A 23,801-nucleotide genomic window follows, 5' to 3' on the forward strand; every position below is an offset into this window, starting at 1 on the left:
ATGGGAGGCAGAAAACATAAGGCCATGTTCAGGTTTGGTGTATAAAATTGGCGTATCACATCGGAAGGTGTAAAACGTACATTGTTCTTTTCTTCTATAAACTACTGACAACGTCTCCAAATTTCCAAGCAATACATTTTGTATTTATTTTCTGAAAATGAGAAATGGTCAAAATAACAAAAAAATGCATTGCATTATATTTGAGGTCTGAAAGAAAACAAGTTCATAATCATTTAGAAACAACAATATTAATGTTTAACTCAGGAAGAGTTCAGAAATCAATATTTTGTGGAATAACCATGATTTTTAATCACAGCCTTCATGCGTCTTGGCTGCTTTCTACCAGTCTCACACTGCTTTTGGGTGACCTTATGCCACTCCTGGTGCAAAAATGTAAGCAGTTCTTTGTTTGATGGCTTGTGACTATTCATCTTCCTCTTGATTACAATCCAGTACAATATAATACTTGCCGATCGCCATCTTCCCCAGGTTCCAGTACCGCTCCCGTCCTCTGATGAGTGGAGTGGAATTCCGGATCACTCTGGGGACCCAAAAGTGAGCCGGAAGTCCATTTTACAATGCAAGTCTATGGAGGGTCAGAACGAGGCTCCATAGACTTCCATTGTAATACTAACATTCAGTTCACACATAAAACACAGTCATCCGGCAAGTCAAAACTTCACTTATTTGAGTGAAAAAAGGTCCGCAGTGGCGCTGATCCGGGGAAGATGGCGATTGGTAAGTATTTTATTGGATTTACATTACACAACACATATTCAGGCAGATTTAGCAAATAAAACATTTATTGCGATGCTTTTTTTTAATCTGATGCGCATGTTCACATGATGGAGAGTCAGCCTCGCATTGCATGCCTAAAACAGGACAAAATGCGCTAAAATTTTACACTTCATTGACACACTGGAATAGATCTTTGTGGAATCAGACTCTACATTTCAGAGCAGTGGCAGATTTTATGCTGAAGGCTTGTGGATTCACCCCTGAGAATTACGGTGAGGCTAGTCCGGGCAGAATTGCTGGCCATCACAATCAACGTGAAGGTAGATTTTTCAAGGACAAAATCGGTGCTGTGTAAGCAAAGCCTCAAAGTCTGCAGGTCTATCCAGCCGCGCTGTGGTGTCTGGCGGAAGGCAACATATGATGCCATAGGATGCAGCTGGCACAGCAGGTGTGCCCCTGGAATATATACATCCTACACAACCGCAACTGGAACAATGCAAAGAGAGATCTACCATTAATCTGGATTAATATAAAAAAAAACAAAACAATAAAAGTGTGTTTCTCGGTCGGTGGAAAAAGGCAACACGGCTACAAAAAAAACAAGGAGAAGAGAAAGCAATTACAAGTGGAGGGAGTTTAATGAAGTGCACCTTTAAGACCCCTGTTTTTAGATCTAAAGGGTCATACATGTCTGAAATCCCTTTGAAAGTTGCGTTCTCAGACGTTACTTTGTACAGTGCTCTTGGTGGAGCGGTGCGAATGGTGAGAGCACCTATCAAACACATTACACACACTTCATACATGCACTCCAGCATTCCACAAGCCTCACATATCCGGAACTTTAGGGCTGCTGGCTCCGACCTTGCAGGTTCTCTTGGCAGGAGATCAAAGCAGCAAACAGCACGGAATGCAATCTCCTGCTCTGCTCTCCTATTCACCAGCTCTTATTCTCACTCCCCTCTCTTAGCAACCACCCCCTTCTGTTTCTCTAGTGCTTTATGTTATTACTTGCCTTATGTCAGCTTCCCTCTCATCAGTGCCATCCTCTAGACGATCATTTATCCCTATAGCGCCGTCACCATCCGTGGAGCATTACATAGCGACTTAAGTAGAACAAGTACATAAAGTATATTTAGAACAAATGTGCAGAAAATTCAGAACACGCCATGAAAACACAAGAGGAGATGCATCAAAACCGGCGTATGGGAAGAGAGAGGGACTGACGATTGGAACCGGTCTCCTTTTTCAGAAGACCTTTGGAAAACAAAAGCAGTAACCTAATTTGTAGTCAAGGGAAACAGCGCCACTTTCACCTTGAACTGATTTTGGCAAATCCACGACAACAGCCCTATGGAAAATTAGAAATAGATGCACATAGGCCCATAACCGTATGTCCTTCCATTACTTTAGGAGCCAGTTGGGTATTCTAGAAGCCAAACAGTAAGAATGTCCATTTTTTTTCGTTATCTACATTACATTTCTGGGTTCATTTGTGATCACTGAAAAAAAGGACATTGGAAAATAGACTTCAACGTTCAGAGGCTACGTACAGGCAGTATAGAGAGCCATTGATAAAGTGATGTCGGTATTGAAATAGTTAATGTTTTGGTTTTTTTTTTATCTGGTAATCCTCCCATGTTGTCAGGCTTTAGGGGAGCCCCAGGGAAGAAAGGTGGAGCAAAGGAAGAAAAAAATCTTTTGAACTAATTTTCCACACAAGACGCTTTGCCTCTTAATTATGAATGAATTTGTAACAAGCACTGACGAGTACAGGGAGAGTCTATGAAGGAACAGCCAGGGGTGGAAGTCCTTTTGTAGGAAACCTGGACCTGGGCTACGTAGCTGTGGACTTGATCATACTCTCTGTAGACCATTGTTGGAGGTTCTTGGCAGATGAAACATATCGGGAAGCGACTGCCATCACAAAGGCCTAATTCACTCAGGAATGGATGGGATGTCAGGTTTATACAGAAGCAGGGGACTCTCGGATGTTCTCATCTGTCAAATCAACAATTTATAAGGCCAAACTCATCAGTAGGCAAGATCACCAAAACAGCTAAAGCTCAGAACTTACTGATCGGTGTCCACCGGGAGTAATGGGTGTCAAAGTCAATGAAGAAAGCCTAGAATGCCTTTTCTAGCTGTATAAACCACTTTGCCTAATAGATTAACAATTTCATTAAAAAATTACAACCTCATAAAGATATCAAAAGTGACAGCTTAGTAAGTATACTCAGATGATGATCACAGATAATGTGTCAGCTGGTCTCCTCGCTGCATGGTCTTTTGTTCCAGTCAACCAGGTCACAATCCTTATACTTCGGGAAAACCCCTAATGGTTTTCCTATGACGGAAGAGTCAGATTGATGTGAGTGGAGTACACCATTGACTAATGCTGCTATATTAATAGTAGCATTGATAAACCATAAGCTTCAATGGTAACAAAATTAAAATGAACATACCGCTAGGTTAAAAGTGCATTTGACTAAAGTCTTCTATAAAGAAGATAAACCAATATATTCTGACCCAAAGAATGCTAACATGGCTCCTGATAAGTGTTGAACTGGCACCATGGATAGGTTTAGTATATATACCAGCTATCCTGGCACCTAAGCCAAAACAGAAAAAAATGCAGGGTGACCATTAACCGGACTTCAACCTCATACAGAGACTCTGGTGGGGAAAAGATCCCAAAACAAAAATATAAAATCTACACTTAAAATTGGAAATGTAACGGATCTGTATATTGGTCCTCCTAGAGGAGGCTGTGACTGTATTCCCACAGACCTGAGATCCATGAGAAAAATAGAACACATAGGTTTACATTGGGAACGTGTGCTGTTTGTTCTGCGTGTGGACAGAACGCAGAGCGAAAATATGTTTGAATGTACTCCTCCATATATAGAAGGCCCCAGCTGGCCAAGTGCTCCTGTTGTTGAGAGCTATAAGATGAAATACTTAATTAACCTCTGGACATAGAGCACTGTGAGAAGTGTGTTCTGTGAAATCAATTCTCTATATATAAGCCAGTCAGTTTACAGAGGAACTCAAAGATGGCCCCCGATGACATCACAGACCCTACCATCAGCATGGATCCACCAGATGAAGTCCCTCCCATCACCATCATCATGGATTCATCCACTGAAGTCAGACCCGCCCATCAACAGCAACACAGATCTCCCCATTGGCTAGCCCATGAACTGTCCCACTAAATGGGCATATCTGAACTTGTGTACGCCCCTAGCCTATATCAAGAGGACGCATGCTTGTACTCGCGCTGTTCGGTGCCACCAAGAAGAGATTTCACATCCGACTGTCTGGTGTGAATTCTTTACGCATGCACTTGGTCTATACCAATTAGGCCAGGCAGTAGGTAAAGAGTTCACCCCAACACTGTCTCTATGAAAGCCGCAGCCAGACATCAATCAGAAATTGGACATTCCCAATCCTTACCTCCCCTGCCATTATATGTCGTAGTACAGTCAGACATTAGACTTTTAAGGCTGATCCATTGACATTGGCGGTTCAGCCAATGTTACTCTTATGTGTAATTTGGAGGCCTTTACATTCAATTCTTAAGGTATTACAACACCCAGAAATACAATTTTAAAATCCAGCTGATATGGTCTTCCTAACGATAATATAATCAGAAAATGAAAAAAACATTTATGGCTCAATTCATGAAAACTTTTACACTAGAATTCTCAAAGAAGCTTTGAAAAGTCGCATCATTTTAATGTAACTCAAGACTGTGCTACAACGTTGCGACTTTTGGTGTTCTCATCATTTCCCCCAAATCTGACAATGTAGAAGGAGCTGGGATGGGACAGGGGCGTGGCGACTGACACATCAAATTTATGACTAGCGATGGGATTCACTACGCCACATATTTTCCTCCCATGGGTACTAGAGCTGGATTTATGGCAAGGCGCACACTGAGCTGTAAACCACTCACGTAATGTTCCCGATTCATGCAGGTGGTAGTCCTGTCTATAAATCAGGAGCGCTTGACTCCAGCACAAGACAAGCATGAACACCACCGGTCTTGACCAATCAAGTGTGCTATAAGTAAAATATTATTATATATATATATATATATATATATATATATATATATATATATATATATATATATATATATATATATATATATATATATATATATATATATATATATATATATATATATATATATATATATATGCGTGTGTAATACATACAGGAAAAAAGTTTTTCCAAAACTAAAAAAAAAAAAATAGTGTAACTGCATGATTGTTTTTTGGGGTTTTATTTACCATGTTCACTAGATGATAAAACTGACTTGGTAGTATGATTCCCCAGGTCAGTACCAGTTTGTAGACACCTAACAAATATAGTTTTAATTTTAGCTAACTGGTGAAAAAAAAATTCAGAAATTTGTCAAAAAAACCAAACTCTGCTTTTGTTGTTATTTTCAGAGACCCGTCACATTCTCATCCTTTGGGATATGGACCTCTGATTTTTTGTGTCTTGAGCCGGCGTTTTTAGGGATACCATTTCTACATAGATGAAAAGTTTTGATTGTCTGTTATTGTATTTTAATTCAATGATGCTGCGACCAAAAAAAAACAAAACCTAATTTTGGAGTTTGGAATTTTTTTCTCACTACAACGTTTATAAATCAGATTAATTGATTTTATATTTTGATAGAACAACCATTTCTGAAAGCGGTGATACCAAACATGTACTACTTTTATTATTATTGTTTAATTCTCAATGGGACACTTTTTATTTTTATTGATTTTACTAGTTTTCACTTTTGTTGATCAGAGCGATGCTTCAGCATTGCTCTGATCAGGAGAAATGCTGTTACTGTGAGTACCAGCGCTCCACCAGCATTCACAGGAAACACATCATGGCAGTGACAGGTGTCATCATCTAACCCGGTGCTCTCATGGCAACCCATTGGCACCCCGTGATCGCATCACGGGGCTGCTGATGGTGGCGGGAAACAGCGCAATCACTGCTGAAGCACATTAGACCGTGCTGTCAAGAGTTTGACAGTGAGGGTTAAGGGTTTAACAGGCACAGGTGGATCTCCGATCTACCCATGCCCGTTAGTCGCACATGTCTGCTGATCAGATCAGCAGACGTGTGGGGATTACTGAGATCTCGGCAAGTGAGCCCATGGGGTGGGGGAGGCGACAAAGGATATACAGGTATGTCATAGGTCGTGTCGTAGGGGTTAAAGTGGTAACTCAATCATTCATCAGAGATTTCACCCCTGCTCAACTTGTTGTATCCAAGAGGGTTAACAGCGGACTGGCCTACCACTACAGGAAAAAAAATCTACACGTGCACAAAAAACTACAACGTTTTTACATTGTGGCAGAGCTCATCAAAGTAATTCTAAAATAAAGACGACAAGATGTTCACTCCATCCTAAATCCATTAAAGTTCCAGTGCTGTTAAGCAGATAAGAAAAAAGTCTTTACATAACTGCACAAAATAAAAGAGTTACTGTGCGAGCCAAATATGCCTTGCACGAATAGGGAGCTAACTGAACTTCAAGGACACTCAAAGTCCATGCACCCGGCCCTGTGCACTGTTGCATCATCTTCCCTTCTTCTCGGCTTTACATTTGCATTGATGTTCAGTGAAACTTGAGCAACACAACAGAAAAACATCCTTTGGGTAGAGGTGTGAGGCATTTTACTATTGCGTAAAAAGTACAGAGCCATCTAGGACAAAGAAAAAAAGAAAAAAAGAGAAAAAAAAAAAAAGACAAAATTGAAATGTACAGGGTGATTATAAAAGATTCATTAAAGAGGTATATTTCAAATGTATTACACGCACAATCGTGAATGGCACATAACGAATATAAACTCTCCAGGTTTAGCACATTAGGTTTATAAATGTTCTATGTGTCCTCCTTTTGTCACACATCTATGCCATAGTCCAGGTTGACCCAAACACGCTGTAGCTGTCCCCTTCGATGGTCATTAGAGAGGCAGTAATGCGGTCCGGAGCTCATCCAGTGTTTCTAGCAAAGGCGGTATGTAGACCATGTCTTTGATTTACCCCCAAAAGAAGAAGTCACATACTGTTAGATCGGGAGACGGAGGTGTCAACTGAAGAGTGCCAAGTCAACACCCAAACCATCAGTTTTGAAGCTTCTAGTTGAGATAGTGACGCACCTCTGAATGCCAGTGGGCTGGAGCTCTGTCTTGTTGTAAAATAAAAAGTTTTAGGAATCAATTTTCAGTTGGGGAAATAACCAGAAATTTAACATATCGAGGTATGACGTACCCGTCAACGTCTAAAAATGGAGGGGGGAAAAAAGGGCCCGTACACTTTTGTTTTGGCGATTGCACAGAAAACATTTACTTTTGGAGAATCTCTTTCGATTTCTATCTGGCAGTGGGATTACTATTTGCTATATTCGGACATTGTGAGGGTTCACCTTTCCGCTTGAGTTGAAGGTTGCCTGTTCAATGAACACTAGCCGGGAAGCGAATTCGTCATCTTCTAACGGTGCCTGAAAAAGTACACAGAAGTCGCACTGGATGCTGAGGTTGGCTGACTAAGTTTTGGAACTGTTGCAGTAACTAAATGCGATATGGTTTCTGGCGTAGTCCAGAATCTTCCAGTCGGCTGAGGAACACCAAGTTCACGACTTGAGCGTTGTGTTGATTTCTGTGGACAACGAGTAAAGGTCTCTTGAACCACTCTCTCCACTGCTTTGCCTGTAACACGCCAAGAAAAAAAAAAATTTCCAGAAATGGGAATTTCCTCTTGAAAGTATGTTGATGTGTAGCACAAATAGTGTGCATTTTATTTCTGGATTTGTGGGTGAAAATCCACAGGTTTTTACAGAAGGATGACATTTTATCAAATTAGACATTCATATTGTTGTTCATACAGAAAGTTTTTGTCACAAATTATCCAAGAAGACTTTTGAAAGTCTCACATTTCACTTTTCTAAAGCGGATTCCATTAGGGATTGCAACCGATGGAAACTTAAAGGGGTTTTCTACGCACAAAGTTGATTATAATCAATAGATCTTGGAATAATAATGAGTTCCACAATTGGACGTGTTTAATAAAAATGTTCCTGCGCTGAAATAATCTTATGATTGTGTCCCTGCTATGTACTGTGTAATGGCTGTGTCTGACCGTCCAGGAACATGGTCTGTTCATACCACAGCTCCTGGGCAGGGGAGGACATAATGAGTCCTGCTGCTTAAACAAACATAGAACATAAACAACAAATCGGACCTTGACTTGACAGGCATCCCTGAATTTGATGTTTTTTAATCTTTGAAATGCTTGCCACTGTGGTCAATATCTCCTGTGGCCAGCCAGAATTCCTCTATACGTTTGAAGAAGCCAGATTATGGCGGAAAATATTAAACACCTAATAAAAAAAAACAAAAAAACGAAAATGGCAGCGCCCTCCAGTGTTCCCAGAGACCATACTGCCAGCAGTCACATTTTTAAACAGTTAAACAGTGGACTTCTTAACATATCAGGCCTGAAATATTTGAGGAGATGGTGTAAAGTGACCTTCAACAGCAGAGAAGGGAAATCACAGGACTAGTCAATACCATCCTTTGTGTTGGTGTCCCTTGGTCATTGGCATCACACAGTGAATACAGAGTGGAAGAATTCAGGTATGTAACACCTACTCTGCAAGTTTTAACAGTGCTATCTTTTTGCAGATATTTCACAATGATGCCGCTAGTATAAATACCATAGAAAAGGGAAGAATCTTAGAAACATTCTGTTTCACAAGAAATTGTATCCAGATGCATCCAAGCCTGGTATAACTTACTGTAAAATGAACATGTCAAACACAATTTATAAATGATGTAACGCAGATGATCAGCTATCGACATAGGGCATAATTTTATACATATTTCACCAGACCCGCTAATGGACATCACTAGCATTTCATATTGTAACTACATGTCAGGCAATACATGTATTCTATTCTTAAAACGGTAACTTTGGCAGTGCGACTCTCCAGAGTAAAGGGCTAAACCAGGGGTATCCAACCTGAGGCTTGGGAGCCACTTGTGGCTCGCGGACCTGTAATGTGTGGTCCAGGGCTGTCTTACAGCTTGGTGCATAAGTACCAGGTCTAGCAAACCGCTATGAAGAGCAGGGAACTGGCAAAACTAGCATTCTGCTTGGTGTGACTTCTGTGGAAAAGCTTTGTCTGTCATTATACTGGTAATGGGATCTCTGGGTGTCACTACAGTGATGTGGCTCGCGACCCTCTCCCAGAGCTGGATGTGGCTCACATGGTCAGAAAGGTTGGGGACATTTGGGCTAGACAAACTAGAAGTCATCTTGGAAATCCTAACCACACACAAGTACACTTGGCTCGGCTTCGCATTGACCCTCTCCCAGAGCTGCATAGTTGAGGATGGTTGACCTCGGGGAGATCAACATCAACACCGCGGAGACACCATCACGTGTTTCTCATCGCAGTGACACTAGAACAAGTTCCCGGTGAAAGACCTGGCTAGTTTCCTGCCAGCGTTGAGGAAACATGTGATGGTGTCTCCACGGCATTCTTGTTTTGCATACTCTCCCAGAGCTGGGCGCGGCTCGCGACCATCTCCTCTCAGAGCTGGGCGCGGCTCGCGACCCTCTCCTCCCAGAGCTGGGCGCGGCTCGCGACCCTCTCCTCCCAGAGCTGGGCGCGGCTCGCGACCCTCTCCTCCCAGAGCTGGGCGCGGCTCGCGACCCTCTCCCAGAGCTGGGCGCGGCTCGCGACCCTCTCCCAGAGCTGGGCGTGGCTCGCGACCCTCTCCTCCCAGAGCTGGGCGCGGCTCGCGACCCTCTCCTCTCAGAGCTGGGCGCGGCTCGCGACCCTCTCCTCTCAGAGCTGGGCGCGGCTCGCGACCCTCTCCTCTCAGAGCTGGGCGCGGCTCGCGACCCTCTCCTCCCAGAGCTGGGCGCGGCTCGCGACCCTCTCCCAGAGCTGGATGTGGCTCACATGGTCAGAAAGGTTGGGGACCTTTAGGCTAGACAAACTAGAAGTCATCTTGAAAATCCTAACCACACACAAGTACACTTGGCTCGGCTTTGCATTTATATGTTTTCAATGGGGAGAGAGGACAGTAAACTGCTGCCAGACACCTCTAACAGCAGTACATCTTCCAGTAACAATTTATTCAAAATGTCTGATTCTTTTTCTCCCTCAACATTTTATAGGGCCTTTCATGAGGCCTACATTTCATGAGGCCTACACCCCATTAGATGAATGGCCAATTCCATCAAAAACATTGGATTCAACCCACTTTATATTTGTCGAAAATGTTGAGGACTTCTGGTACGCATTATACATCTGCATCTAACAACAATCCTAGTGAACGGGGTACTATACAAAAGCCCTAAATACACAGGCAAGAAAAAAAAAAAAAGAACAAATGTCTGTATAGATTTTAGGGCTTTAAAAGGCATCAATGTGGGGCTCCAACCAACCTACATCTAAATAAATATCATATTCCTATCCAGACCATCCCAATTCAACATCTACATGTCAAAAATATTACGATAACATTTTTTTTTTTATTACTAATCACGCAGATTATCCTCACTCACATGAGTCACAATCCCTGCTGGGACTCTCAATCTAATTTCCTTCAATCACACAGTACAGACTGTTTCTTAGGTCACTCCATTCCGATACAGATCCCCTGGCTGGATACCAGCAATAGTACTAACCAATGAGCCCCATCAATGAATACAGAAATGCCCATACCACGCAGGACATCAGCACAGGACCATTTTTTCAATCACTCCACTTAAAGCCACTTGTAAGGAAACCTTGCTGAGCATCCAAAATTCTTTTCATCAAGGAAGGAAGGAAAAGACCTAAAAATACAAAACATGTTCATCTTATGCTAATATCCAGTTTTATATATAAATGTTACACATTGCAATTACTTTTCGGAATTTGTGCATAATGCTAGAAAGTCCTGAGAGCAGTGTATTTATAAGCAGTGATGTGTTTACTGAATGTGACACTTATGGCAAGACCACAATGGTTTTGAACACCTTGTCATTGATTCTATAGGTGCCACCATCACCCGACTGTCGCAGAGTTCATGTAGTTTCTTTCTCAAGTTCCTTAGGCGATCCCAGGCTTGTTGGCGAGATGGGAGCGGTGAGAACACAGAGCAGGAGACAAGAGAACCCTGTTGGTTCTTGCACCATTAACGGACGAGATTAATGATTAACAGATCAGAGGCAGTGGGTGGTTAATGTACAATTCACAGGTCATTCTGGCGGCGCTGATGAAAGGAAAGGAAGCAGGCTGCACTCCCAACCTCTTCTGCTGCAAAACATAAAGGAGAAATAAAAAGGAAAAGGAAGGGGGGCTGGGACATTGGGGTCAGCCACTACTGGATTCAGACCTTATGCCGCTTGTATTTTATACAGATGAGCTGGTTGTTGCGCTATTAGTATGTGGCTGTATAGACATTATAGTTAGGTCCAGAAATATTTGGACAGTGAATGAATCTTTATGACTTGGACTCTGTGCCACTATTTGTTCTTTAAAATGAAACAACTGAGCTGCAATTGAAGTGGAGACTTCTAGGTTTAATTAAGGAGGAGGAACAAAAAATATCCTGTGAAAGTTTTAGGAATTTCAACCATTTTTCTACAAAACCTTATTTCTGGGGCTCAAATGGAAATGGACAAATTTACTTTACCATAAATGAAATGTTCATTTTTAAAACTTCGTAGAGAATCCTTTGTTGGCAATGACTGCCTGAAGTCTGGAAACCATGGACATCACCAAATGCTCTTTCGGTCTTTGCCTTCTTTGTTTCCCCCTTTTTTCTTCGCAGGCCTGTACTGCAGTTGCATTCAGTTGTCACTTGTCTGTTGCTCTTTCTGCCTTATGTTTTGTCTTACGCAAGTTCAGCCATTGAAGAATATTCCACTACTTTTCCTTAAAATAAAATACTCCTGGGTTGCTTCACAGTGTTTTGGGTCATTGTCCATCTGTACTGTGAAGTGCCGTCCAATCAACCTTGCTGCATTTGGTTGAATCTGAGCAGAAAGTATCGCCCTGTACGCTTAAGAATTCATTCGGCTGCTTCTGTCTTCCATCACATCAATAAAAACTAGTGACCTACTGGCATTGGAAGCCATGGCATCACACCTCCTCCATATTTTACAGTGGATGTGGTGTGCTTTGGATCATGAGCTGTTCCAAGCCTTCTACATAATTTCTTCTTCTCATCATTCTGGTATGGGTTGATTTTAATTTTATCTGTCCAAAGAATGCTTTTCCAGAACTGGGCTGGCTTCTTTACGCATTTTGGAGAAGTCTAATCTGGCTTTTCAATTTTTATGGCTGATTAATGGAATGCACCTTGTGGTGAAACCCTCTGTATTTGCTTTCATGAAGTCTTCTCTTTGTGGTAGACTTGGATACTGGAACACCAACTTCCTGGAGAGTGTTCTTCACTTGGGTGGATGTTGTGAAGAATGTTTTTCTTCACCATGGAAAGGATGTGATAATCCACCAGAATTGTCTTCCATGGATGTCCAGGCCTTCTTTGAGCTCCCAAGCTCACGAGTGCGACCTTTTTTTGTAGAACATACCAAACTGTAGAATTGCCCACCAACATTTCTGCTCTCTCTCTGATGGATTATTTTCAGAACAATCATGGTCATTTTCTCTTCCACTGATACTTTGGCTGCATGGTGTGGATTCACAGCTTCCAAGTGCAATGCCATACCTGGAATCAGCTCCAGACCTTTACCTGCTTAACAATGGTAAAGCTGAGTCTGCACTTTAAGCCCTTGTTGACTATATATCTGTATCATGAATATGTTTTGGTAAACAGCTAAAATGCCAAAACTTTTGTCACTGTCCAAATATTAAAGGACCTAAATGCATAATTCTACACGGAGAACTGAGTATTTCCAAGAAAGCAGGGTTGTAGTTTGTTTCCTTTAGTATCCAAAATGCATCATCATAGCATGTTTTTCAATTGTATACAGTCTCCATGAAATATGGGAAGGACCTGTGGGAGGAGTGGGAAGGAGCGGCCCAATGTTTCCCAGATATACATTGCTCTGTACACTGCATGTATGTTAATTGTATTTGCCTTTTGCTTCTGCTTGAAAAAAGTCCGTTTGTCGGCTGAGACATACGATGATGATGTATTTTGGATAATAAAGGAATGAAACTACACAATTGGAAAAAAGGGGATGAGGACAATCAAGTACAATGATGCACACTTGTACAATCATATTCATAGATTCCATACTGTCTATTGCAGTTTGATAAAGTTAATATGTAACATATACTAATCACCTTATATTATACCTAGTTGAGGTGATTACATAGGATTTTTTCATGTAGGCTTAAATATTGTTATTCTGGAGACATAGAATTTAAATTTTGGAGTCCAAACGTTGGAGTATTTCATACATGTATTATTTTTAAAGAGATTATTGTATTCAAATACGTTGTGCATAGAAAACTTCTCAAACAGGTCAGAGAAAGATGGAGGTTTGTTTGGTTCTAGTTACCTACTATTCATATTCTGACCACTAATAGAATGTATGAGATTGTGTATCTTAGTCCCATGGTGAATTCTTCTATACACAAGGAAGGTGTAGGTAAGTGAGCTGTTCGTTAAGCTGTAGTTAGAGTTATTGGGTAGTTTTGGATTAATAGAGTGATTATGGTGAGACATTTTTGATCCATCAGATAGATGATTAATGTCTAAATTGCTGGGGTGCCCACAGCTGGGAACACCGTCTATCAGTATGGGTTCTCAGATCCCAAGCCTCAGCCTTACATGTCAAAGTTTTAATGGAGAAGCAGTCAAGCATGCATCCAATGTATAGGGATGATGGTAATAGCTGAGGGCTGTATTCTGCTTCTGTTGGTCCCATAAATTGTTATCAGACTGGCATAGACCATGCTCAATTGCTGCTCCCTACAAACTGAATCTCACAGTGAACGTGCAGTAACGGGGGGACCCGGGAATAACTTTCTAGCAATAGAGGTTCTAGTGCGATGTGGAGTTTACAGTGTTAGTTTACAGTGTTAGTTTACAGTGTTAGTTTACAGTGTTAGTTTACAGTGTTAGTTTACAGTGTTAGTTTACAGTGTTAGTTTACAGTGTTAGTTTACAGTGTTTATAACTCCTGCACATACAGTGGGGAAATAAGTATTTGATACACTGCCAATTTTGCAAGTTTTCCCACCAACAAAGAATGGAGAGGGCTGTAATTTTTATCGTAGGTACACTTCAATCGTGCACTCTCACAGTTAAATTAGTACTATTAGAACCATAAAACCGTTTCACATACAATTATATAAATGTGGGAGGTTTTGTGTAACAGTTTTATTACAAAAGTGACAAAAATACAAAACACTTTCACAGTTACAGTAGTAAACACACCAGACAACACAATAGAAAAGTGTGTGTCCCCCTTATTAATAAATATATTCAAGATATTAAATTTCCCTCCTACAAAGGATCCAATCATTCAGGGTTTATATAATATCACTAGGTATTAGATGTAGGTGCTTGTAAAAAGGGGCACCTCTGAGATACACAATATAGGTCAAGCAATGGAAATTAACCCCTAGTCTGTCCGATAGTCAAGAGTCCTAATGTCAAAGTCTCTATGGGCATCATAATTCTTTATCGCCAATATTGCATGGGGTATAATCCGCATGTTTATTTGCACCATATGAAATAGAGGTTGCTATAACCAAATAAATCAATGTAATATGGTGTAGAGATGTTAGTTCACATAATATGCTCTAGCTATGCCATATGTATTCTGTCCAAGGGTGGCAAATAATGTATAATTCCCTATATTTCATATAAAGGAGACAGATACAAAATCTTCTAGTTATCCTTATATTGTTTGCCACCTCACATAGAGTCAGGCTGCTAGTCCAGGGTACACCTATTTCTGACATGTCCACCTATGATCTGATGTTCCTCAAAAACACTCTGGCAATGCAAAAAAGTTAGCTAAGGTCCCATTAGGGAGACATTCACTAGTTACTTTAGGGATCCCTAGACTCCAATAACCACCCTATATTAACGGCTTGCTGTTATGCACCGGACTCCTTGCGGTAGCTGAAGTGTTGCCGGTAAATGGTGTCCAGTGCCTCTGCACACTCACGTGGAATCACCATAGGCCGGTTTCACACATCCGGCTTTTCGCTTGTTTGCCGGATCCGGCGCTCTCCCATACAGACAATACAGTACAGTGACAGCGCTGTAACTTCCGGGTCACATGCGCCGGTCACATGACAGCATGTGACCGGCGCTTGTTGCGCTGTCACTGTACTGTAGTCACTGTATGGGAGAGCGCCGGATCCGGCAAACAAGCGAAAAGCCAGATGTGTGAAACCGGCCTTACCCTTCCTATTTCCTTCACTTTTGTAATAAAACTGTAATTATATAAATTTGGGAGGTTGTGTGTATGTGAAACACTTTAATCGTGACAGACCGAATCCCCCCACCCCCCCCCTAGAAAAACAAAACAGAAAACAACATTGAATGATTTTTTAAATAATTTTCATTTTATTGCATGAAATAAGCATTTGATCCCTCACCAACCAGCAAGAATTCTTGTTCTCAGAGACATGTTATTTTTTCTTTAAGAAGCTCCTACTCTGAACTCATTACCTGTATTAATTGCACCTTATTGAACTAGTTCGCTTTATAAAAGACACCTGTCCATACACAATCAATCACACTCAAACCTCGAAACCTTGGCCATGACCAAAGAGATGTTTAAGGCCATCAGGGACAAAATTGTAGACCTGCACAAGTCTGGGGTGAGCTACAGGACAATAGGCAAGCAGTTTGGTGAGAAAACAATAACTGTTGGCACAATTAACTACTCGGGAGGACCTGGTATGGTAAATGGCCTGAAAAGAGCTGGGACAACAGTCTCAAAGATTACAGTTATTAACACACTACACCAGATGAGGCATGGGAGAAAGTCATGTGGTCAGATGAGACCAAAATAGAACTTTTTCATATCAACTCCACTCGCGATGTTTGGAGGAAGAAGGAGAAGTACAATCCCAAGTACATAGTCTCAACCGTGAAACATGGAGTTGGAAACATCATACTTTGGAGGGTGCTTTTCTGCAAAGGGGACAGGAGGACTTCACCATATTAAAAGGGAGGATGGATGAGGTTATGTATTGCGAGATTTTCTCCAACTGCCTTCTTCTCTCAGTAAGAGCACTGAAGATGGGGCGTAGCTGGATCTTCCAGCATGACAATGACCCAGAAACACAGCCAGGGTAACTAAGAAGTTTCTGGGTAAGAAGCATTTCAAGTTCCTAGAATGGCCTAGTCAATCTCCAGATCTGAACCCAAAAGAAAAATCTTTGGACGTAGCTGAAACTCAATGTTGCCCAGTGACAGCCCCGAAACCTGAAAGATCTGGAGAAGATCTGTATGGAGGAGTGGGCCAAAATCCCTGCTGCAGTGTGTGCAAACTTGGTCAAGAACTACAGGAAAAGTCTGACCTCTAACTGCAAACAAAGGTTTCTGTACCAAGTATTACGTTCTGCTTTTACATTGTATCAAATACTTATTTGATGCAATATAATGCAAATTAATAATCATACAATGGGATTTTCTGGATTTTTTTTAATTGGATTCTGTCTGTCACAGTTGCAGTGTACGATAAAAATTACAGACCTCTGCAATCTTTGTAGGTGGGAAAACTTGCAAAATCAGCAGTATCTCACTTATATGTCCATCGTGGAACAATCCCTTTAAATATCAGAACCTAGGGTAAAAATGGATGTGACTAAAGGGTGCTTTACACACTGCGACATCGCTAGCGATCTCGTTAGCGATGTAACACACCAGATCGCACAAATACGATTTGCCGAGATCGCACATGTGACCGGCGCTAAAAAAAAAAAAAAAAAAAAAAAAAAAATATGATCTATGTGCGATCTCGGCAAATCTGATCTGCGATCTGGTGTGTCACATCGCTAACGAGATCGCTAGTGATGTTGCAGCGTGTAAAGGACCTTTAAGTCGGATAACCCTCTTTAGATCATTTTGTAACATTGTTTCTAAACACCTGTGACCAATCACCTTTGGTGAAAGATTTTATTGAGACGACTTTCAAATTGATCAGCTTCGCAACGTCCACTGGTAACATTCAATGTAAGACTAAAGACAAACATTTTAAAGGTTTTAGTAAATTGCAAGATTTAAGAATTTACATAACTAGATCTGAACAGGTGTTAAGCGGCGACCCATCATAAGTAGCAGTATCAAACCTTTTACCATCAGGAGACTCTGAAAAAAGCCAAAGGGCAAAAGCCACTAGTCAGAAGAAGGACAGGGTTAGCCGTGATGGTCATGAATACTCCTAAGTTCGCAATGCCCTCCATTAGACAAATGTGATTTTATGAAATCTACAACATACTGATAAGTGACATTTCCAAAATCATGGCATCTGTCACTACTTAAAGAGGACCTGCCACTTCCTAAAAATAAATCTGAGGTAAATATCTTGTAGGAATCCCAGAGCATCGCTGATTCTGGTGCTCTTTTCAGTTTTGTGTTGCATCGCTCAATTGAAAAGGTATTGACATTTGTTGCTTTTGGAGGGCAGTATGTGAAATCTCTGATTGTGGTGCGACAGGGCATTAATTCATGGTCTTCTTTGGGGACGTGCGCCTACGACGCTCTCCCAGATGCTGCCAATCACAGCAGAAGAGTATATAAGGCTGCTAGTCTGCTTGTGCTCTGGTTGTCAGCATCTGGAAGGGAGGTATGAAAGTGCTAGCACCCAGAGAAGACTCAATAACGATCAGTTGGTCTGCAAGCAGAGATTTCACATGAACCACAAAATGGGAATATCTCTGCAATGGAATGAAACAATGCAGAAATGACGATAGCTTCAGAATTCTGGGAGTTTGGGGAAATGCACAAGACACCATTTTTTTGAGCAAGTGATAGGTTTGCTTTAATGCTGCCCTCAGATAAGGGCTTCAAGTACCTGGTGAAAACTCCCTTTAGATAGGATAGGTTGTTACAGCGTTCCATAGACTGAATACAACTGAAGCAAACCCTCAGCTGTGAGAATTATGAGGAACGTACAGGTGTTCAGCCCTTGGTTGTACACACGAGCGTTCCCATTCACTGCGTGATTGACGTGAAAAGTGAATTTCAAAGATCAATAACCTTTTCCTACAATAGATCAAGCCATATTAGACCAGAAAAGCAATTTAATATTGAGAAGTGTATCCAAGCATATTTCAGAGAATAACACGATAAAGCACCGCTTGCCGATATCTGAGCAGGACACAGGCCGTGGGTGGTTAAGGACTTCTTTGGAACAAATGGCCAAGGACAGCTTCCCAGGGACCATGGTTACAATCGCAGAAGATACTTCAGTAAGAAACCCAGCAGCTTTAGATAACACATAGTGGATGGAATGTAAAGACGAGCCAAGAGGGAAATAGGCCTTGTGTGATCGCCCGCTGTTCTCCCACTGAGACGGCTCGCAAATGCTTCTCTTTTAAATTACTTTACTTTTTCCCTTTCATCCTAATCAAAGACATTCTATGAAATCCTCAAGTCATCTCAAAACATAATGCTCTGAAGTGACACGAAAATCTGCTCCGTCTGCATTTTGAAAATAATAAAAAATTCTAAGTAAGAAAACCACATTGCTGGGGCTTATCCCGACTGCACGATGCGCGCTGGGCCACTGCCAGCTCACTGAATTAGCATTTATTCTCGCATTGTTTTCTTACAGGATGTGTATAGCAAGAAAGACCATACAATATTTACTGTATATGGCAATTCATAAGGCCTCACACACATACAGAAAGTGTCAAAACCAGGCATGTAAGGAGAACATTCCTTTTCACATATGGAAATAATAGTTGGCTGTGTAAGTCCATGTGCCCCAATAAAATTATACCTTTTTTATCATAGAGATCCGATGTACCACTCACATGTAAATCAAGAGTAGAAGCCATATGCAAAGGCTGTAAATGCACAGGGGCGTGTCCATGCACTTACAAGGAGCCGCCCTGGTGCACTTTCCCGCCCCCGGTTCACTCACCCGCCCCCATACACTCACCTGCCCCCGGTTCACTCACCCGCCCCCAGTGCACTCACCCGCCCCCAGTGCACTCACCCGCCCCCATACACTCACCCGCCCCCATACACTCACCCGCCCCCATACACTCACCCGCCCCCATACACTCACCCGCCCCCATACACTCACCCGCCCCCATACACTCACCCGCCCCCATACACTCACCCGCCCCCATACACTCACCCGCCCCCATACACTCACCCGCCCCCATACACTCACCCGCCCCCATACACTTCCACCGTGATTTGCATATGGCTTCTAGACAACATTTCTAATGACTGGCTTAGTGGACAGCTACAAAAAAGGTATCATTATTGGCAGACAAGCATCTATAAAGTTATACTATTATCTCCATAGGTAAAAATGTATTCACAGGTTCCGTCACCACTAGTTTTAATGCCATACATAACCACTCTGTGGCATCCAAGGCAATACATTACTTTGAATCACTCCCAATGCTAATATGCATGCATATGCATTCAATAAATGATTCATGGGCAAAACTTCGAACCAAAGATAAATTGTAGATCAAGCAACGCAATAGTGTCAGAAAGTCAAAAGTAATGACCGCAATCACATATTATTTTACGCACTTATATAGCGCCATTAATTCCACAGCTTTACAGATATCATCACTGTCCCCGTAGGGGCTCACAGTCTAAATTCCTCATCAGTGTGTCTTTGGAGTGTGGAAGGAAACCCACACTAACACAGGGAGAACATACAAACTCCTTGCATATGTTGTCCTTGGTGGGATTTGACCCAAGTGCTGCAACACTGCAGTGCTAACCACTGAGGTACCGTACCACCCATAGAAATTTTTGATTTATTGTCACTGCCAGGGTTTCAATAAGTGATGCAGATCAGTGGGATACGTGGCAGACAAATGGCAGTCTACCGCTGCTCCTACATCACTACGAAAATCTCACCTGAAGAAGGGAGTGTTACCACCCGCAATGCTACTGTACTAACACTGCCAGTGGTTACAATAAATTTGTATACAAGACGGAAGGATTACCAATCTCCGCACTGACATACAGAAGTAGTAAGGTAGTCACCCATATCTGTATTATATGAAGTCTCAGCTTTCTGGTGAAAGGAACAGAGCGCAGACTACATTAGCTGTATGATACTTCCAAAAAAGAGGAGGTGATAGAATATAAAACAATATAACTATATGGAAACAGAACAGTGACCCAGAACAGGTAGGACCAGTGACCGCATCCGTCACTTCCAGACTACGATGAATTATCTGGAGGAATGCTGAAGGTGCACTAATGGTACATAAGTATTCCCAGACAATAAATGACAATTTGTCTAATTCCTAGTGAAAAATGGAGAGGGGCACACAGACCTGCCAAGAGATATAGGAATGGGAAGAAGATGAACCTATCCCTATGGCTGAATGTGAATGAGGGAGAATTTGTTTGAAGCTTTCTTTGGGGGGGGGGGACACCTCCGTATTATTTAGATAAACACCCTGTAATCCCCCTTTCTTTTGCTTGTTCACAACTTGTGTGTGCAGGTGGCAACAACACTAGAGGCTTCTTAAGATACTGTAAAGACGTGTAACTGAAGACTCTTTATTCTGCTGGAAAAAGAAAAAACTAATCTGTTTTCTTTTGGCTGTGTCTTCTCGCCCGAATATTTCCTTGTATGTGGCTCTCCCTGCTACACCTGGGCCTGGGTAGGGATAAGAGCGGAGCAGCTCCTTATTCTAAGCCACAGAGGACACAGTGACTTGTTTGATTAAACTACAATGCAAAACAAGAAAGTGAATGGAATGTGTATAGGTGATAGAAGGCAAGCCATGCAAGGAGGCTTTGTGAGCGGATGAAATCACACAACTTTTCAGAAGTATTTACCGCACAGACGAGAACACGGTTACATAACTACAAATAACACAATATTGTCTGGACTGGCACCCTGGGACGTGAGTAAACCCACTAAATCTTTAAATGTGAAGGCATAATAACGGACCAAGGGGAAACCAACAAGTACAGTTTTGGAGATACTTAAGAAATTAATAGTCCTATACTGTAATGATAAGCGCGTTTCGAAATACTCGGATTTGTGATACTCGTAATGAGTACTGTCTAATACTCACGTATTCATACCGAATAGCATGTGCAATGCAAGTCAATGGGGAATACTCATCTATATATATCTATCGACACTCACCACAAGGGTAGTGGTCATTGTAATATTGATTCACAAGTTTTCTAGACTCTTCACCCATACATAAAAAGGTTTGCCAAACCCACAGATTTTGTTCTGTACAGTAGAATCCACCACTTCTAGGGTTTAGCCATCAATGTTTTAATTCCAATAGAGACCGTATTAACGGTTATCTAATTACTGTATATAAATACATCAAAAACATCTACTATAATCTTCACCAATATTAAGATATAAAAAAATACTTCAAATCACACAATATTAAAATTGCATTATTTATAGGTTTAAAGAGCATTGCAGCACGGTGGCTTAGTAGTCAACACTGTTGCTTTGCAACACTGGGGGTCAAATCCCACCAAAGACAACATCTGTGAGGAGTCTGTATGTTCTTCCCTGTGTTTTTGTGGGTTTTCTCCGGGTTCTCCGGTTATCTCCAATACTTTTAAGACACATTGATAGGGAATATGGATAGTGAGGTCCAATGGGGACAACTATTGGATCAATGGAATAAATGGCGCTATATAAATGAGTAAAAAAGAAATGAAAGATTATGAATGTATCTAAATATTTACTAATATGTGTACAGTGTTAATACTGCAAATTAAAACTATATAATTCTTTACTGTGAATGAGGTTTACAATATTTCACTTTTGCTCAGACTTCCAAAAAATGTAAAATATACATATTTTTATTCTGTTTAGATCACAGAGGATGGCATAAGTCCAAAGATTCATGTGTTTATTCCAAATGGCCAGACTTCAATAGGCAGCAGTCATTTTATAAATCAACTTCAAAATGACCTTATCAAGACATAAAAAAAATCTCTTAATCTTCTCAGATACTGCTGAGGTCTAGTGAGGATTAGCAGCCTAACTTTTTAGATCTTGGGTTAATACGTTGGGAAGAAAACATGCAAGGCAAGATAAGGAATAAATTGTGGTGATTAAAATAATATATACTAACTCTTTATATGGTCCTAACAGGTACTCAATACTTTTATAAACCAGCTGGAAAATAATTCAAACAGTTGATAGTATATTATTTTACAGCCTGTTTTTATTGATCAGCTCATGATTCTCCATAATCATCTGCCAGGAGAAAGCTGTGAGGCTCCATACACATAGATGGTCGGACATGTCGAGCAAAATCGTTTGGATTTAACCCAATGTGTATCAGGATCTTAAAGGGGATTTCCCCATGAACAAAGTCCTGTATTTTTCAGATTATAAAGATGCACCGCAAATTTAACACTAGAAGTCCAAGAGAGGGGTCATTTAACATTTCTACCTTTGGAACTCAGAGACGGGTGGAATGACCTGAAGGATTTTAGCTAACATCCTATAATCACCGTCTTTGGTTCTGTAATTAAGGCCATTACTGTCGCACCACAGGAGGTTGTTGTTTTCCATTGAGTTTAGCCATTTAGTTTCTAGTTAGTTCTATTCAGTTTGCACTAAGGGTGATTTGACCCTCTTTCGGGATTTCAGGGGGGGGGGGGGGGGGGAGCTCGAAATTTTTGGGACTTCTAGTGTTAAAGGAAGTAAAAAGGAAAAAAAATAATTTTTCAAGTTAGAAAGGGGATCTGTTTCATAATCCTCAAATCCGTTTTATAATCCAGATATAGCTCACCTGGGGGGTAGGGGGGCAGAGGGCTCACAAGAGGCAGGTTTCCAGCTCAAGGACGTTGGCGATGGCACAAGGGCCCAGGGTTGGGAGGAAGAGCCTTGGAGGGGGAGGGGGCGCAGGCGCAGATTGAGAGCTCTGCTGTCCAAGATGCTAATCTGCACATGTGCTGCTTCCACTGCCATTTTCCTGAAGCCCAATGCATGACCTGCCCAGAAATCAATGGCGTTCACATCGCTTTGCCACCACACCCTCTCCTCGCAGCCTGGGGCCTTTAGCATAGACTCAATTGTGCCACTGCCGCCGTCCTTCAGCTGCGACCCTGCCTCCTGTGACCACGCTCCACAGTCTCCGCGCTCCCCATGGTGAGCTACATCCTGATAAGGCGCGCCCCCATTTTCCTTGTCTTATAATACAAAAAATACAGTACATTTTAATCAATAGATCTTGTAATAACAATAAGTTCCACAATTGGATCTGTGCTGAGATAATCTTATATACTGTATGGGTCCCTGCTGTGTACTGTGTAATGGCTGTGTCTGACCATACAGGGACATGGTCTGATCATACCACAACTCCTGGGCTGGGGAGGAAATAATAAAGTATACAGGCAGGACAGCATGGGATCATAGCTGATTCTTTTTGAGCAATACCCAGCCTGTTTTTAAAAAAAATGTTTCATCTCAATGAAAATTATTGGTGATCCCGTGCTGTAATATCTTTATACTTTGTTACTTCCTCCCCTCCCAGAATATGTATGATCAGACCATGTCCCTGTACAGTCAGACACAGCCATTACACAGTACACAGCAGGGGCACATATATAAGAGTATCTCCGCACAGGAACATTTTTCTTAAACACATCCAATTGTGAAACTTAAATTTTAGTCAATAGATCTTGGAATAATAAATAACTTTTTTCATGGGACAACCCCTTTAAAAGGGAACCTGTCACCAGATTTTTCCCTATTAAACTAAAAGAATCCCCTTCTGAAGCTCCTGGGCTGCATTCTATGAAGGTGCACCTTGGCCCTGACTTCCCTTCCAGACCCTAAAAATAACTTCATCCTGAAAACGCCATACCCCCCATTAAACATGGTGGTGACCACATCATTCTGTGGGG

The 23,801-nt window shown here is 41.5% G+C and overlaps 1 protein-coding gene across 1 annotated transcript in view; it reads right to left on the reverse strand.

Moving 5' to 3' along the window:
* The window catches only part of ZNRF3 (zinc and ring finger 3), a 213,860-nt gene that overhangs the window by 25,055 nt on the left and 165,004 nt on the right, over nt 1-23,801 (reverse strand).

This window comes from Anomaloglossus baeobatrachus, chromosome 1 (genome assembly GCF_048569485.1).
Source record: "Anomaloglossus baeobatrachus isolate aAnoBae1 chromosome 1, aAnoBae1.hap1, whole genome shotgun sequence".
Lineage (NCBI taxonomy): Eukaryota > Metazoa > Chordata > Amphibia > Anura > Aromobatidae > Anomaloglossus > Anomaloglossus baeobatrachus.